The sequence below is a fragment of the Delphinapterus leucas genome, chromosome 2, assembly GCF_059928025.1.
Source record: "Delphinapterus leucas isolate spDelLeu-1000000601 "Yukka" chromosome 2, BTC_Dleu_Yukka2, whole genome shotgun sequence".
Taxonomy (NCBI): domain Eukaryota; kingdom Metazoa; phylum Chordata; class Mammalia; order Artiodactyla; family Monodontidae; genus Delphinapterus; species Delphinapterus leucas.
Genome location: NC_143130.1, coordinates 122,178,268 through 122,197,575, shown reverse-complemented (window position 1 = coordinate 122,197,575; position 19,308 = coordinate 122,178,268). Strand labels below are relative to the sequence as shown.

The 19,308-nt window shown below is 38.1% G+C and overlaps 1 long non-coding RNA gene across 4 annotated transcripts in view; it reads right to left on the bottom strand.

The window, feature by feature from the left end:
- The window catches only part of LOC115803645 (uncharacterized), a 66,790-nt gene that overhangs the window by 39,098 nt on the left and 8,384 nt on the right, over positions 1 to 19,308 (bottom strand). Inside the window, exons 2-3 of one of the 4 annotated variants that reach the window (XR_016392169.1) lie at positions 15,422 to 17,832; positions 1,518 to 15,187 (exon numbers count right to left, since the gene is read on the bottom strand). This is a non-coding gene — a long non-coding RNA (uncharacterized LOC115803645). Of the gene's footprint in view, positions 1 to 1,517; positions 17,833 to 19,308 lie in introns of those variants that run through there. The other 3 variants (XR_016392168.1, XR_016392170.1, XR_016392167.1) reach the window with 3 other exon arrangements.

Below are 19,308 nucleotides of genomic sequence, written 5' to 3'. Positions count from 1 at the left end.
GAACAGTGGTTGCCAAGAGCTTAGAGGTGGGGGAAATGGGGAGATGTTGGTAAAAAGTATAAACTTCCAGTTTCAAGATGAATAAGTTCAGGGGATCTAATATACAGTATGGTGACTCTAGCTAACAATACTGTATTATATACTTGAAAGTTATTAAAAGAGTAGATCTTAAACATTCTCACCACACACACAAAAAAATAATAAGGTGATAAAGGTGTTTAGTAACCCTATTGTGGTAGTCACTTCACAATATATATGTGTATCAAATCATCACACTGTATACCTTAACCTTACACAGTGTTATACATCAACTGTATCTCAATAACGCTGGAAGAAAAAAAAGGATGAACATAGAAAAACAGGTGTTTATAATACACAAATAATGAGCAATTTAAAATGTCTACTAATTTTACAAATTTATCTAAGTTAAACCTGTTTACCTCATTAACTAAACATCAATCCATGAGAGTACCATCTTGACTGTAGGTCCTTAAATGTATAAATTCAAAAATATGCCATATTAGAAAGTGCCTGGCTATTCCACACATTGATACATTTCTCAAGTCTCAACATTAAGTATTTATTGTAAGTTATGGTAAGAATTGTGATCTTCATCTTAAGAGCCACAAAAAGTTACTGATACTTTTTAAGTAGAAGAGGATGTGACCAGATTTACATTACAAAAGGAAGCCTCCAGTTGTAGTATGGAGAATGAATTTCTGATGTGTTGGAGGTGGGGAGGTTGAAAAAGGTGGATGTGTGATGCTACTGTAAAATATTATTGCAGTGGTACATATGAATAGAATCTTTGACAGTAATCTATGCCCAGATTATGGACTAGTGTGGTAGCAGCAGAAAGAAAACAGGATGAATTGGCGAGATAAATTGACAGAGCTTGACTTTGCATAGCATACGGGGAGCGAGGGTAAGGGAGCTCCTAAAGACAGGTAGTTTCTGGTTAGAAGAAAAAAATATATGGTGATTCCACTTATTAAGAAAAGGGATGCCAGAACAGAACCAGGTTTTAGAACAGATGACTCTGATCTGAGGCATACTGAGTTTGAGAGGGAGCTCAAAGGAGTGTTTGGCACATACTAAAGGAGCAGATATTATTATTATCATAATCATCCTTAATCTCCCACTTTTTGTCACATGTAGGGTCGTATACAAATACTCTTTGTCTTGAGATAGATATGGCTGATGGGGATGTTGTGGCATTGTCTCCTCATAAATTATGGGTCAGATATGAGGATCCCTGAATTTCTTGCCTTGGGGTAAGATGAAGGAATACGGCTGTATCTCCGAGCACCACCTACCCATGTTGGAGGTAACAGAATCCAATACTCCTAGATGAGGGCTTAGACTTCTTACAACAGTGCTCCCCATCCCACAGCTCTGAGACTTTAGAGTAAAGCCTGCATCTCACCAGACTGTCTTTCCCAAGATTTGGCATCAAAAGTAAAGGATTATCACTTTCTTGCCAGCTCCCTCCCAAAACCCAGCAAGACAAGTAGAGAATCTAGTTACTATTCAAATGTTTTATCTTACTAAGGGAGGAAAAAAGGTTGGCAAAAAAAAAAAAAAGTATAGAAATCAAAATGTCCTTCTAACTAGGCCTCACTGACCATTTATCATATATCTGAAACAAAAATACACTATCTAAATTCTAAATATAGTATTTTTTCCTTCATTTTTTTCCAAAGGAAGGAAATCATAATAGTCTGTAGGAAATTTTCCAACACACAAGCTGTACACATGTCATTTCTTCATCAAGCTGAAATCTTCACAATAGAATCTTAAGAAATCTTTTAAATATTGAGAAATTCACAGAGTTTTTGGCATACATATACACAAATATATACATTGACAAAGACTCTCACATTGACCAAATTTTAATCAAGCTCCTCTGAACCCTCTTCTCAACTAGGCCTCAACCTTTGGCCTTCCACATTAATCTCTGTATCACCCAGTTTTAGCAAGAATCCTGCTAAGTCAGTTTAGCATGAATCTCCCACCTTGGGTATCTAATCACTCTGGCCTGCCTCCAGCAAGAATCCTGTCAGTTGGTTTAACCAGGATCCACCCTATCCCTGATGTTTCCTCTTAGTAATTTTCCATCCACTGATCTCCATCCTGCTCCTTGGCTATAAATGCCCACTTGTCCATGCTGTATTCAGAACTGAGCACAGTTCTATACTTAGGTCTTTTTTCCCCTACAGCAATGGCTCCTGAATAAAATCCATTTTTACCAAGTTCACACATGTGCAGCTCTGGTTTCTTTGACAATATGAAGCTCTATATACAGTGTATATAGACACAGACACACATATAAAGGAAATCATAAAACTTTATTTATAAAAGTAAAAGAATATTTAAGTAAATAGCGTATCATATCAAACCCCAGAGAGGATGGCTAAACAGAATTTCCTACCCCTTTTTAAATTAATGCCCTTTGCAATATGACTTTGTGGCCCTTCCCATCAAAAGGGTGTATCATATCAAACCCCAGAGAGGATACCTAAACATAATTTCCTACTCCTTTTTGAATTAATACCCATTGCAGCAATATGACTTTGTAGCCCTTCCCATCAAAAGGTGTAGTCTATTCTCCTATTCCTTGAATCTGGGCTGGCTTTATGACTTGTTTTGCCCAAAAGCATCCAACAGAAGGGATGTTGTTAAGTTCTAAGCCAATCCTAAGTCTGTACTTCAAAAGTCCTTGCAATTCTGCTTACCTTGCTTAAGTCCCAGCAACTGTCATGTGAAGAAGTCTAGGTTAGCCTGCTGCGGGATGAGAGAGACACAAGGCTCATTGCCCCCACTGCCTCAGCCAAGAGCTCATCACCCTCATAAAGAATGCTGAAAACATTTTTCGAAAGAAGGACTAGAAAATTAAGGCAGGGGTATTTCCTAGAACATACAGCAAGAAGAAAGAGGAAAATATGGAACAAACAATATAAGAAATGGAATATAAACCTAAAAGATTCAACATCTGAATAACAGATATTCCAGACAGAAAAAATCAAGAAAATACAGGAGAGGAAATAACCAAATAAATAACAGAAGAAAATTTCAGAGAACTGAAGTAAAATGCAAGTCTTCATATTGAAAAACTATATACCAAGCACTAATCAGATGAATAAAAATAAGATCCTTATCTAGGTACATTCTTGAGACTTTTGAGCATGAGGTGTATATGAAAAATATTTTAGGGACTTCACTGGTGGTCCAGTGGTTAAGAATCCGTCTTGCAATGCAGGGGATGCTAGTTCAACCCCTGGTCAGGGAACTAAGATCCCACATGCTGCGGGGCAACTAAGCCCGCACGCTGCAACTACTGAGCCTGTGTGCCACAACTAGAGAGCCCACACACCACATGCTCTGGAGCCCACATGCCACAACTAGAGAGCCTGCATGCTGCAACCAGAGGGCCCATGCACTGCAACTAATGAGCCCACATGCCACAACTAGAGAGAACCCCATGCACTGCAATGAAGAGCTTGTTCACCAGAATGAAAGATCCCACGTGCCGCAATGAAAGATCCCATATGCTGCAACTAAGACCCAACACAGCCAAAAAATAAATAAATAAGTATTTTTAAAAAGAGAAAGAAAAATATTTCAAAAGTTTCCAGAAAGGCAAGAAATAATCAGGTATCAGGCTTCTCAGTAACAACACAAAATGCTAGAAGGCAATGTGCCTTGCCTTCAAATTCTGAGGAAAAAATGTTTATAATTTTGAACTTAAAACTCTATACCCACAGCTCCATCAACAATAAAGGTCAAGCAAAAACATTCTCAGACACACAACAGCCCTAAAATTTGTTGTTAAGCAATGTTACGAAGACATAAAGGATGTCGTTCAGTGAAATGAAGTGAGAGACAAAGAAAACATAGGATCTAAGAAACAGAACATCTAATCCAGTAACACAGCAAAGGAAAGATCCAGAATGACAACCATGCAGCAGACCTAGACAGTAACAAATCCCACACTGACAAAAGGCTCTAAAAAACTGTCTCCAAGGGCTTCCCTGGTGGTGCAGTGGTTGAGAGTCCGCCTGCCGATGCAGGGGACATGGGTTCGTGCCCCGGTCCAGGAGGATCCCACATGTCGCAGAGCGGCTGGGCCCGTGAGCCATGGCCACTAAGCCTGCGCGCCCGGAGCCTGTGCTCCGCAACGGGAGAGGCCACAACAGTGATAGGCCCGCGTACTGCAAAATAAAAAAAAAATTAAAAAGAAAAAAACTGTCTCCAAGAAGAAAGTGGATTCTTAAAACCGAGTGTGACAGACAGGCCAGATAATTTTTAGAATATAATGGTGTCTTATTCTTTTGTCAGTCAGAAGAAAAAAACAGTAATTCTAAACTCTAGAGAAAAAAAAAACCTATATATGAAAGTCAAGATTCAATTATAAAGGAAATTATAGTATATAATTTTGAGAAATTTATGTAGAAGAAAAGACAACCCTCAGAATGGGGGAAAATATTTGCAAATGAAGCAACTGACAAAGGATTAATCTCCAAAATTTACAAGCAGCTCATGAAGCTCAATATCAAACAAACAACCCAATCCAAAAACGGGCAGAAGACCTAAATAGACATTTCTCCAAAGAAGATATACAGATTGCCAACAAACACATGAAAGGATGCTCAACATCACTAATCGTTAGAGAAATGCAAATCAAAACTACAATGAGGTATCACCTCACACTAGTCAGAATGGCCATCATCAAAAAATATACAAACAATAAATGCTGGAGAGGGTGTGGAGAAAAGGGAACACGGGTTTGTGCCCCAGTCCGGGATGATCCCACATGCCGCGGAGCGGCTAGGCCCGTGAGCCATGGCTGCTAAGCCTGCGCGTCCAGAGCCTGTGCTCCACAACAGGAGAGGCCACAGCAGTGAGAGGCCCACGTACCGCTAAAAAAAAAAAAAAAAAAAAAAGAGCCATGTACCACAATGTTCACTGCAGCTCTATTTACAATAGCCAGGACATGGAAGCAACCTAAGTGTCCATCAACAGATGAATGGATAAAGAAGACGTGGCACATATATACAATGGAATATTACTCAGCCATAAAAAAAACAAAATTGAGATATTTGCAGTGAGATGGATGGAACCAGAGTCTGTCATACAGAGTGAAGTAAGTCAGAAAGAGAAAAACAAATACTGTATGCTAACACAGGTGGATGGACCTAGAGCCTGTCAAACAGTGAAGCAAGAAAGAGAAAAACAAATACCGTATGCTAACACATATATATGGAATCTAAAAAAAAAAAAAAACTGGTTCTGAAGAACCTAGGGGCAGGACAGGAATAAAGACGCAGAGGCAGAGAATGGACTTGAGGACACGGGGAGGGGGAAGGGTAAGCTGGGACGAAGTGAGAGAGTGGCATGGACATATATACACTACCAAACATAAAATAGATAGCTAGTGGGAAGCAGCTGCATAGCACAGGGAGATCATCTTGGTGACCACCTAGAGGGGTGGGATAGGGAGGGTGGGAGGGAGATGCAAGAGGGAGGGGATATGGGGATACATGTATACGTATAGCTGATTCACTTTGTTATGCAGCAGAAACTAACACACCCTTGTAAAGCAACTAATAAAGATGTTAAAAAAAAAATCTATTTGAGCTTGATCCTAGAAACGTTCTCCTTAGGGTCATGACTTTGGATACAGAGACAAAGAAACGTAATCACAGCATAAACTATTTGGTTCCCTATTATATAATCATAAATTAGTTAAATGTCGTTTATTGAGGTTTTTTAATTTAAACAAACTTTTTTAGAACAGCTTGATATATAGAAAAGTTACCAAGATAGTGCTGAGAGTTCCCATATACCAGTTTCCCCTATTATTAACATCTTACGCTATATGACATGGTTGTCACAACTAGGGAATGAACACTGATACTTTAGTATTAACTAAACTACACATTTAACTTGGATTTCACTAATTTCTCCCTGATGTCCTTTCTGTTCCAGATCCCATTCAGGATACTATATCATACTTAGTGATCACGTTGTCTTATCTTTTTCTGGTGACAGTTTCTAAGGACCTTATTTTTGATGACCTTAACAGTTTCAAGGAGTACTGGTCAGTTACTATGTTCGTTCTAGCCTTCCCCTCCCATGTTTACCTCCAATCTCCCTTTCCAATAGTGAGAAACCTGGCCCCTATCAGCCACCACATTTTTACATATTTGTTCATTCTCAGTACACATGTAGTTTCAGAATTGTTAACCTGTACCTGTGAGACACAACTTTATCAGAGTATAGTGTTTATGTATACCTTTATCTTTAGTCTTACAGTTTCCGAGTCAAAGCATTCTCTTCCAAAGTTATTCAAGTCAAGCATCTTTTTACCCATTCATTCAGTGAGGCTATGCCATATACATTTCTAATACATTGGTTAGATTCTTTTATCAGTCTGCATTCCATCTTGGAATCCCTCAAACTCCTGGTTGATTTTTTTAATATGCATACATTAACCTTTTTATGCTATAAAGTTCTATGGATTTTAAAGAATGCATAGCATCATATGTCCACAACAGTTTAGTTCATCACCCTAAACACTTCCATGTGCTTGCCCAAGTCAAACACTCCCCCTTCCTCAAACCCCAGCAACCACTGATCTGCTTTCCATCCCTATAGTTTTGCACTTTCTAGAACACCATATGAATGGAATCATTTAGTATGTAGTCTTCAATCTGGCTTCCTTAACTTAGCATCCATGTTGTAGCATTAATTAATAATTCATTCCTGCTTTGCGCTGATTAATAACCCATTGTATGGCTGTACCATCATCTATTGAAGAACTTCTTGGTTGCATCCAGTTTTTTGATGATTATGAATAAAGCTAGCAGTTGTGAATAAAGCACACATAGGTTTTTGTGTAAGCATACATTTTCAAATCAATTTGCTAAGTACCTAGGAGTGCAATTGCTGGGTCATATGGTAAGTCTGTGTTTTGTTTTTGTTTTTTAAAACATCCTTACTGGAGTGTAATTGCTTTACAACAGTGTGTTAGTTGCTGCTGTATAACAAAGTGAATCAGTTATATGTATACATATATCCCCATATCCCCTGCCTCTTGCGCCTCCCTTGCACCCTCCCTATCCCACCCCTCTAGGCGGTCACAAAGCACCAAGCTGATCTCCCCGTGCAACGCAGCTTCTTCCCACTAGCTATTGATTTTACTTTTGTTAGTGTACATATGTCAATGCTACTCTCTCACTTCCTCCCAGCTTACCCTTCCCCCTCCCCATGTCCTCAAGTCCATTCTCTACCTCTGCATCTTTATTCTTGTCCTGCCCTTAGCTTCATCAGAACCATTTTTTTTTTTAGATTCCATACATATGTGTTAGCATACGGTCTTTGTTTTTTCTCTTTCTGATGGTAAGTCTGTGTGTAACTTTATAAGAAATTGCTAAACTGTCTCCCAAAGTGGCTACACCATTTTGCATTCCCACCAGCAAGTATGACATCACCAGCATTTGGTATTGCCAATATTTTGGATCTTAACCATTCTAATAAATGTGTAGTAGCTCCTCACTGAGTAGCTCCTCATTATTTGTCATTAGGGAAGTAATTTTCACTTTCCTAATGACAAATAATGTTGAGTATCTTTTCACATGGTTATTTGGCATCCATAAATCTTCTTTGAAGTGTCTATTCAGATCTTTGTCCATTTTTTTAATCAGTTGGTTGTTTTCTTATTGTTGAGCTTTAAAAATTTGTTATATAGTCAGGATATATGTTCTTTATCAGATATGTGATTTGCAAACATTTTCTCCCAGGTATAACCTGGCTTTTCACTGTCTTAACAGTATCTCTTGTAGAGCAAAAGTTTTTAATTTTGGTAAAGTCCAATTTATCAGTTTTATCTTTCATAGATTGTGAAAGGACCATCTCTAAGAAGGAAGTGAGTTCTTATAACCAAGTATAACACAGAAGCCAGGTAATTCTGAGAATATGATCAAAGTATCTTATTTTTTGTCAATAAGAAGGAAAAAAGTAATTCCAAACTCTTGCGGGGTGGGGTAGGGCTCTATAAGAAAGTCATTATCCACTTATAAATAAAATTAAAATATTACATATTTTTTAAAATATATGGAGTAAAAAATATATGGAGAAGAAAATATAACCCATTTGACTTTGGTCCTAAAAACCTATTGCTAAGTTTATGATTCTGGACCCCAAAATAAAGAAGTATAATCACAATGTACTATTTATTTCTGCACTGTGATCATAATAAGTTAAACAGTTAAATGTTGTTTATTAACTTTTAGAATAAATTGAAAGCATGGAAGAGTTAATTATGATTACAGAATAATTATGATAACACTAATAGCAATCATTCATATAGTACTTAGTATGTACCAGGCCTTGTTTTAAATGCTTTACATACAATAAGTCACTTAATTATGACAATAATCCTGTGAAATAAGTACCATTATTATCCCCATTTTACAGTTGAGGAAAGTGAGGCACAGAGAGATTAAATAACTTGCCAACTTCACAAAGTTAGCATGTGGTAGAGCTTGGATTTGAATCCAGTCAACCTGGCTCCAATGTCTACATTCTTAACCACAATGTTATATTGCCTTCTTTAAATAGAATATAAATATTATCAACTCTGATAATTTTAAAATAAATAAATATTTGACAGAAGTTAAAAGACAGGACTTCCCTGGTGGCGCAGTGGTTAAGAATACACCTGCCAATGCGGGGGACACGGGTTCGAGCCCTGGTCCAGGAAGATCCCACATGCCGTGGAGCAACTAAGCCGTTGCACCACAACTACTGAGCCTGTGCTCTAGAGCCCGGGAGCCACAACTACTGAGCCCACGTGCCACAACTACTGAAGCCCGTGCACCTAGAGCCCGTGCTCCGCAACAGAAGAAGCCACTGCAATGAAGCCCACACACGACAACAAAGAATATCCCCCACTTGCCGCAACTAGAGAAAGCCCGTGCACAGCAACAAAGACCCAAATGCAGCCAAAAATAAATAAATAAATAAAATTTTAAAAATAAATAAAATAAAAGACAGGAAAAAAGGTAAAAGAGTTGAAGTAAAGGATATGAGTGATAATATCCTCACTTTATAAAAAGGGAAATAAGAGATACTGCTCAAAATTAATGGAACATGAAATAGGGGCTTAGTTATACTGGAGTTGCAAAAATAGAGGAAATAACATCAACAATATATAACCATATAAAATCTGAAGGAGAGTAGAGTAGCACAAGAATAGTATAAATGAACTAAAGCCTCATCTTTCTTTTTTTTTTTCGTTTATGCTGCACAGCTTCTGGAATCTAGTTCCCAGACCAGGGATCAAACCCAGGCCCCCTGCAGTGGAAGCAGGGGAATCCTAACCACTGGACCACCAGGGAATTCCTCATCTTTAATGGCAGGTCATCAATGGTATTGCCTTAGATGATAAATCAAGAAATAGTGGTATATTATTTTAAATTATAGAGGCACCTATTAGAAGACAAAAAGAAATAATTAAAATTGGCTTGCAGTATTTCAGACAGGCTAGTATAGTACAGCAGTTAAAAATAAAAGCTCTGGATCAAAACTTCCTGGGATCAAACCCCATTCCTCCACTTAGTATTAATAGTGCTATTAAAGAAAGTTACTTGGTCTTCTTTTCCTCAAGTTCCTTATCTAAAAATGGCTATATGCTGAAAATAGCTAATTTACATGATGTTATGAAGATCAAGAGAGTTAATACAGGTACAGCATTAGAACTAACTGGCCCATAGTAGGTAAACTCTAAATAAATGTTAGCTATCAGCTATGAATTAGAGAGAACACACACGCACACACACACACACACACACAAAATAAGTTTACATTTAGTTCCTGACTTAGCCAAGGATCCAAATCTTATCAGCAGTCAGATTGCCACTAAGAGCAGGGACAGATGTAGTATATCTCAGCATAGCTTCCACTGGCCTCTAAAGTCATGCACGACCAGTGAAAGGACAAGGTAGGGTCTTGCAATATTTGGCAAGATCAATTCTTATGGTTCCACTTACTCTTTTATGCTTAGGGCTTACATTACCATTTTGGTAAAAACAAGCTCTAAGAATTTATGCCCTTTAACGGGAAAAAATTATAAACATCTGGGCTCCTGCTGGTTCTTGAGCCAAACTCATTGCTAATAAGGCCACAACTTTTTATCTAATGGGAGAAAGCAGAATCAATGTCCAGATGTTCCTGAACAGCCTTGCTTCCTCCAGGTTTCCAGTGTTTGTAAAGACTGTTTCTCCACAAATATACCCTGAGGAGTAGAACTGGGGTTCTGATCACTGCAGAAGACATTAAAAATCATGGTCCCTGCCACAGATTTCATTACATCATTAGGGGAAAAAAGGACACATATAAAAATATGCTGAACTTCACAATACAGACAAGATAAGGGGGGAGTGGAATAAAGACGCAGACTTTTCACAAAATGAAAAAAGTGGTGTTTGAAAAAGAAATAGATCATTCAGTGGTCATAAGATAAAGATGCTTGGGGCTTCCCTGGTGGCGCAGTGGTTGAGAGTCTGCCTGCCGATGCAGGGGATGCGGGTTCGTGCCCCGGTCCGGGAAGATCCCACATGCCGCGGAGCGGCTGGGCCCGTGAGCCATGGCCGCTGAGCCTGTGCGTCTGGAGCCTGTGCTCCGTAACGGGAGAGGCCACAACAGTGAGAGGCCCGCGTACCAAAAAAAAAAAAAAAGATAAAGATGCTTGGAAAAAACTAGATTTCAGTTGGGTAGAAAGAAGAAAGCATTCTAAGTAAAAGGAAAAGGATGAGCAAAAATAGGAAGGCAGCAATGCAAAAGGAGAACTTAGGAAACATAAGTATCCAATGTGACTGACATAAGAGATTTGTACAAGACTACACTGTGAAAGGCCATGGAGAACCTGGAGCCTTTCAAGGTATGTACTAAGCAGAGATATGGGGTAAGGTGTTTCAAAAAGTTTAATCTTTTCTTTCTACATTCATTCTCCCGATGACTCAGTCTCATAGTTTTAGACACTATCTCAATACTGATGACTCCCAGATCTCGTTCCTGAACTTCAGTCTAATATACCCACATGAACCTAGACAATCTTGCTCTCCTTGGATGTCAAGCAGGAATCACAAACTTAGCATGTCCAAAGCTTAACTCCTAACAAACCCACTACCAAACCTGCTCCTCTCAGAGGCACCTCTATCTCAGTTGGCAAACCCATTCTTCAGCTGTTCAGGCCAAAGACCTTCAGATAATCCATGACTCTTCATTTCCCCTCATGCTTCACATCCAACCCATCAGAAAATTCTGTTGGCTCTACTTCAACTACATCTCAAACCAGAATACCTCTCACTATTCCCACTGCTATCACTGAGGTCTGAGCCACTATTATCTCTGACCAAGATTTGTGTCAAAGCTCGTAACTGATCTTCCTGCTTCCTCTCTCTTCTCAATTATAGTTACCATAATGATTCCATTAACAAGAAGGATCATGTCACTTGTAAGTTCAAAATCCTCCCAAGGCTAAACATTTCATTCAGAGAAAAAAACCACACTCATTGTGTCCTACAAGGCACTACTCAATCTGTATTTTCCCACTCTATACCTCTCCTCCTAATACACACCCTTGCTTCCTACTACCCATCTTTCAGCTCACTCTATTGCTCTCCAATACTCAAACATGCCAGGTACGCTTGCACTCGAGGTCCTTTGCACTTGCCGCTCCCTTTGCCTGGAACCTTATTTCTTTTCCCCAGATATTTGCTGCCTTCCCCACTCACTTCCTTTAGTCAAGTGCCACCTTTGCAAAAGGGTCTTCCTGGCCACCTTATCCAAAATATCAATCTTTCACCCTCGATACTCCCTATCTCCCCCCTTCATTTATCTTTTTCTCCTTTTCAGTTATCACCATCTAAGACATTATGTATTTTCCTATTTTGTCATTGTTCTACCTCACTAGAATATAAGCTACCAGTCATAAGTTTTTGTTTGATTGTTGATTACTATATGATTACTATACCCTTAGCAGCTAAAAGTCCTTGGCACAAAATAAGCACTCAATAAATATTTGTTAAATGAATGAAAGAACATGGCAATACATTAGAAGAAGAAATTATAACTAGAATACCATATTCTCAAAAACATTTATTGAGTACCAACTATGATGTAAGGCTTCTGGGGAGTACAAAGATGAAAAAGACAATGGTGAGACATAGTTAACTATAATCCAAAATAGATATTCACAACTTTCACATGAGAGTTACAAAAAAAAAGTGGTATAAGGGACTCAAGAGAAAAACTCTATTGGCACAGGACTACTGCAGTAAGCTAGGCATCAGCTGATCAGGCCCTATACTGGATAGAATGCAATAAGAATGCAAAGGGTCATATGTGACAATGATCATAATAACAGAGAAAAATAGTTGGTAGGATCTAGTGACTAGCTGAATTCGGAGAGAAAGAGCAAACCACTGCTAAACGTCAAGCTTAGGTAATGACAAAAATAGTAGTGCTATTAAAAAAAAGAGAGAAAAAAGGAGGAGGTTTAAAGTGGATGAAAAAATGTTAAGTCCAACATTAGACATGTTTGTTTGAGGTAACACCAGATCACATAAGAGAAAATTTCAGGACAGTTCTAGACTGAGAACTATGACTCAAGGTTAAGAATATAGTTGACCCTTGGACAACACGGGGTTAGAGGTGCCAATCCTCCACCCAGTCAAAAACTCATGTATAACTTTATAGTCAGCCCTCTGTATCCACGGTTTTGCACCTGTGGATTCAACCAGCCACAAACTGTGTAGTACTATTTAAAAACCCACATATAAGTGGACCCACACAGTTTGAACACATATTGTTCAAGTGTCAACTATATAGACTTAGGAGTTATTTTCTCACAGAGAGATAACCGAACTGACAAAGGTGAGATTTCGAAGCAAAAAACTGAAGGCAAAAACCATGAGAAATAGATAACCTACAGGGCAGGGGAAGGAAGATGTGCAACTGAACATAACAAAGAAAAAGAAGTTAGAGAGGAAGAAATAAAACAATGACACCTCAAAAGATATATATATATAGCTATTAAAAATTTCTCCAGGCTTTAAAAAAATAACCAAGCTACCATCCACTTTTATATTTAGTAATTTTGCAAATATGTTCATTTAGGTACTCAAAATATCTGATAAAATCAAAGCAATAATTCAGCTCAATCTGGACTTTGAATTGTCAGACTGGTGAAATTAGGCATTTTCCTGGTAATCTCTGAAACAAAAAGCAGCTTGTGTACTTTTGCACATTTAATGGATTGGAGTGTGCATGTAAGATAAAGAAAATGAAACAACAAGACTCTGTCACCCAGGATACCACCTAATGGCAAATTGCTCAGCCTTCTTTTTAAATGTAACTCAACCCTGGTCAACATCTGGCCCAGTTCCACATATATAAGGAGTATTCAATATGTATTCATTTATAATGATAGCAAACAGAACAAGTAAGAAGACACAAAAATAGGTAAATTTAAAATAATTAGTTCAGGGCAGAGATGGGAAATGAGGAGTTATTTTTTAATGGGTATAAAATTTTAGTTTGAAAAAATGAAAAAGTTCTGGAGATGGATGGTGGTTAACAGTCGCACAATAATGAGAATATATTTAACGCCACTGAACTGTATGCTTAAAATGGTAAATTTTATGTTATGTATATTTTACTATAATAAAAAAAACTAGTTCAGCTCATATTTTGTTTTATAAGCTAAATGTTAATTCTTCAGGAGCAATGTTTACCTCAATATTCTTTTTAATCCCAGATCTCTAAATTAATGACTGTAATTCAGAAGGAAGAAAAGCTTTAATCTAAGATAAAACTGACAAAGGAAAATAGAGAACAAGATAAAAACAAGTTTTTTTAATTTAAAATAATTTTTATCAGATTGGATCTAGATCAAGATGGCAGACAGAATAGGAAGATCCCAAGCTCACCTCCTCCCATGGACACACATAGAACTACACATAGAACAACTATCTCTGAAAATGTCTAAAGACTAGCAGAACAGATTTTCTACAACTAAGGATATAAAGAAAAGGCCACATCAAGATGGGTAGCAGGGCCAGAGAACCCACACCCCAGTGCAGCGACCCACAACTAGGAGGGATATCACAACTGCAGGCATTCCCCCTGAGGAGTAAGGGGTCTGAGTCCCATGCCAGGCTCCCCAGCCTGGGGGACCAGAACTGGGAAGACAAGCCCCCATAACATGGATGGACCTACAGAGTATTATGCTAAGTGAAATAAGTCAGAGAAACACAAATACCACATGATTTCACTTATATATGGAATCTAAAAACAAACCAAATGAACAAAACAAAACAGAAACAGAGGCATAGATACAGAAAACAAACTGGAGGACACCAGAGGGGAAGTAGGTGCGGGTTAGGTAAAATAGGTGAAGGGGATTAAGAGGTACAGACCTCCAGTTATAAAATAAATGAGCAACCAAGACGTAATGTTCAGCACAGGGAATATAGTCAATAATATTGTAATACATTTGTATGGTGACATTTGGTTAATAAACTTATAGTGGTGATCAATTCATAATGTATATAAATGTCAAATCACTATGTTTACACTAAAAACTAAGATAATATTGTATTCAACTATACTTCAACAAAATAATAATAAGTAAATATTTTAAAAGAACCAACCCAAATTACAAAAGTAGGAAAATATAAAGTGAAAAACAGTCAGTGTTAAAATTAGAGAATAAAGTCAAACACCTAACTGCAAACTTGGAGGAAATCATGAAATTCCTGACAAAGGAATTGTGTGGTAAAAGACAGAAGGATCCTTTCATATCTCAATCTTGAGGAGCAAGCGCTGAAGGCAAAGTCAAAGTAGAACAGTAGAAAAAATAAATGATTTTAATAGTTTGGCAAAACCGAAGCTACAGACAACTATGTGTAGGTAGCTATGAGCGAGTTCAGAATACATAGGGAAACACACATACATAGTATGGAGAGTAGATTTTTTTAATTGATATTTTCACCATTGTGTTTACTGTGTTCACTCAAAATTAGAGCTGGCAAGCAACTTCCATGACAGGAAGATCACCAACTGAATGGGATACTTCACTCCTCCAGTGTAGCAGAATTTTCAATGCATCTTCATGGTAGTCCTGAAATATAATGAGACCAGAGTCAAGTAAGATACTAAAGCTTCTCTTCAGATGCCCCAATTTCTACCAAAAGAATAAGTACAAATTCCCCTACCGAAGCTGTGAGTTCCAAACCCACCATCTTAGGATTCTGAGTGATTAAAACTATAAGAAAAACTAGCCTCAAATTCCCCCTTTTCATGGGCAGAACTGTTTCCCCCAAATTTCATATACTGAAATTCTAACCCCCAGTACCTCAGAATGTGACTATATATATTTGAAGACAGGAGACATTATACAGGTGATTATGGTTAAATGAGGTCATTAAGGTAGTCCCAATCCAGTATGACTGATGTCCCTATAAAAAGAGGCAATCAGGACACAGCCACAGAGAGGAAAGACCATGTGAAGAAGGAGTGAGAAGAAGGACATCTACAATCCAAGGAGAGATGCTTCAGAAGGAAACAAGTCTGCAGACACCTTTATCTCAGACTTCTAGCTTCCAGAACTGTGAGAAAATAAATTTATATTGTTTAGGCTTTAAAAATAATTTAAAATTTAAATAATTTTTATCAATTATCAATTATTCTTTTAGTTTATATTTTACTTATTTACTTATTCATATTAAATCTACAATAAATTCAACAACAACTAAAGTATCAATAAGCCAACCATAAAGGCTACATTAAAAAGAAATGTTTCAAACAGGCAAAATGTAAAATGTACTCACTACTACTAGTCCCATGGAAAATCAGCAACAGACATATGGGAATGAAAGGTCTTCATCATGCAGTAGCTCAAGCAGTTACCAAATAAATGCTCCGGTAACTGGTCAGCTCTCTGTGGACTTAATTTTTTTTTTTAATTTTATTTATTTATTTATTTTTGGCTGCATTGGGTCTTCATTGCTGCGCGAGGGCTTTTTTCTAGTTGCGGCGAGTGGGGGCTACCCTTCGTTGCAGTGCACGGGCTTCTCACTGCGGTGGCTTCTCTCGTTGCGGAGCACAGGCCCTAAGCGCATGGGCTTCAGTAGTTGTGGCTCACGGGCTCTAGAGCACAGGCTCAGTAGTTGTGGCGCACGGGCTTAGTTGCTCCGCGGCATGTGGGATCTTCCCGGACCAGGGCTCGAAGCCGTGTCCCCTGCATTGGCAGGCGGATTCTTAACCACTGCGCCACCAGGAAAGCCCTGTGGACTTAATTTTTAACTCTGCTAGGATTCTTTTCTCTCCAGATCATATTAGCACAACTCTCCTCCATTTGTAATCCAAAACCCTGTTATCCCTACTGGAAATGCCACAGTGCTTTCCAACCATCCAAATCCTATGCACCCTTCAAGAAGAGCTCTCATCTCCTTTGTGAAATCCTCTTCTACTGGTCCAAAACATACTGATCTCTTCACTGCTAAATACTCATATGCTTTGTAGTCTAAATTAGTGCTTCTTGGAAATTCCCTGGTTGTCCAATGGTTAGGACTCAGCACTCTCACTGCTGTGGCCTGGGTTCAATCCCTGGTTGGGGAACTAAGATCCCGCAAGCCACAAGGTACGGCTTAAATAAATAAATAAACAAACAAACAAGTGCTTCTTGAACTGTGGTGAGATGTCTTTTTTTTTTAATTTTCTAATCCTTTGTGGACAGAGCCCTTTATAAAATGAAATTTAAATGAATTACCAGAATTTTTTTAAACATGTAAAATAGAAACCAAATTTTTTTATAAATTTGACAGACATATAATTTCTCTGTCAAATTTCTATAAAAGTTTCTAAAGCTTATTCTCAATTTCCGTACTTATATTCCAGCATAGTGGTAACAGTTCATGCTCCAGTATCAGTCTGCAGACTGCACTTTGGTTTTTTTTTTTGTTTTTAAATTTTTATTTTATATTGGAGCATAGTTGATTAACAGTGTTGTGTTAGTTTCAGGTGTATGGCAAAGTGATTCCATTATTCTGCTCAATTTAGGTAATAACCTAAATGGGAAAAGAACAGACTGCACTTTGAATAGCACTGGTCTAAACGACTTAAAGCTTCAATCAATGAATATTTATTTAGAAAAAAAAGTGAAATTTGAATTCAGCATTTGTATCTAAGCAGGACTCAGATACGAAAGGGACAGTAACTCCAGAAAGTAGAGACTACATGTACAAAGGTACAGAGGTGAGAAATGACATGGCATGTTGATGACACAATGAACTGAATAGTTCTCACTTGAGGGGCATGTACTGTTAGAGAGGGAATTGAAAACCAGGGAGGGTTTACAGAGGAAAAGATGAGCAAGGAAAAAGCACCAAACATTTCTAAAGAAGTACCATGATAGAATCAGTTGTCTGAAAAAGTAAGCCGGTAGTAGAATCAAAGTTGGGACAGAGTGAGTGTGCACTCTACACTTACAGGGATTATATATTATACCTTTTTACATGTCCTCCAGAGCCTGGAGAAAGTGCTCGGCACATGGTAGACAGTAAAGCATCTTCATTAAGCAGCAGGTATTAAAAAATAATTGAAATTCTGTTAGAGGTACTAATTGAAGATATTCTATATTTATTTCAACTGACTCCTAAAACTTAAACAAAAAACAATGTACAGATACTTAGGCCTGTATAACAGTGAAGAAAACTCAGCTTGGAAAGAGCTGATCATTGGCCAGCAAGAGATTTCAACAAATTTCTGAAAGACAAAAATAGAAGTGTATTGACAACTTAAACAGAACAGACTACACTAGGAGGAAGGTGCAATTGAGATGAAAGCTGATCTGCCCACTGGAACCCTAGAGGGATTCTAGGCTCAGGGATACCTGAGGAACTGTCTTAAAGGGGCATTAAGAAAGGAAGTAGCTAAGGACAGAGATGAACTGAAGATCTGAATATAGAAAAACTGTACCAAGTCAAATATTCCATGTCTACCTTCCTCTTCCACCTCTGCTCACAAAGCACACAAGGAGCCTAATATTTACCCCCAGCCAAAAACAACAAGAGGGTAACTCTCCTTTGTGGCAAAAATGGCCAAATGTCGACCAAAATTCATACACTTCCTCCTATAACATAGAGCTGTCCCTAAGAAATAACTACTTAGCCAAAAACATCATTTCTTAGACCCCTCTTGTATCTAGGCACGACCATATGACTAGTTTTAGCCAATGGAATGTAAATAAAAGTAATGTGTCATTTCCCTGCCAAGGCAATTAAGAAGTGCCTTCTCTGCTCTCTTCCCCTTCCGCTAGGAGGAGACAGAGAATCACAAGGAATTTTAAGGATGGCAGAATCACAAGACAGAAGAAATTCAGTGCACTAAATCCCACAAAGGAAAGTTGCCTGCTGAGAGGAAGACCTTCATTGGACTAATAAAGAAGTAAAAAAAAAAAAATGCTATTTTGTTTAGCCATTGAAATTTTCAGGTTTAACTGGTTTCAGCAAATAGCATCCTTATTAATTATAGCCCCTTTTTAAAAAGGAAATAAGAAAGAGAGGGAGGGGAAAACATCACCAGAAAAATTAACTTTAAGCTATGGTTTTAGTGACCCAGAGCCAGGCCTTCCTCTTTGTGGCATTTGGAAGACCAGCAGCCTGATAGTCGGCTATCAACCCACGCTAAAGGAAAGCCTGACAGCTGGCATGTTCCATCACACATACATATGAAGATGAAGAACCATGTCACTGGAACAAAAGGGACATGAATGATTATCACCAAGAGATCAGATGTGGTAGATTGAATTATGCTTGTAGTACCTTATCCTATGCAGCTAACAGCAACTAGCTCATGCTTTCATCTTGAAAGTTCCTTGCCAAATACTGCAACTTAATTAAACTGTCTTCCATGTTACCACAGACAAGTTTTATCAAACATTTTTCTACTACATAACACAGCCATTTCTCCAGCCTCCTATAATAGTTTCCTTGCTAACCACCACCCAGTTCCAAAGCCAATGGGCATGCATTTTTAGTTTTCATTATAGCAGCACCCCACTCCTAGGTACCCATTTTTAAATTGATCAACCTTTTCCTGCAAAACAAGCAAACACAAAAATCTCAGTAACATACGAAAAATAAGCATATATTTCTCACTTAGAAATAAGTTCTTTAGGTCAATTGGGGCATCTCTGTTTCAGGCTGTAGATCAAGTTGACATCTTTACTATGTTTCTCCA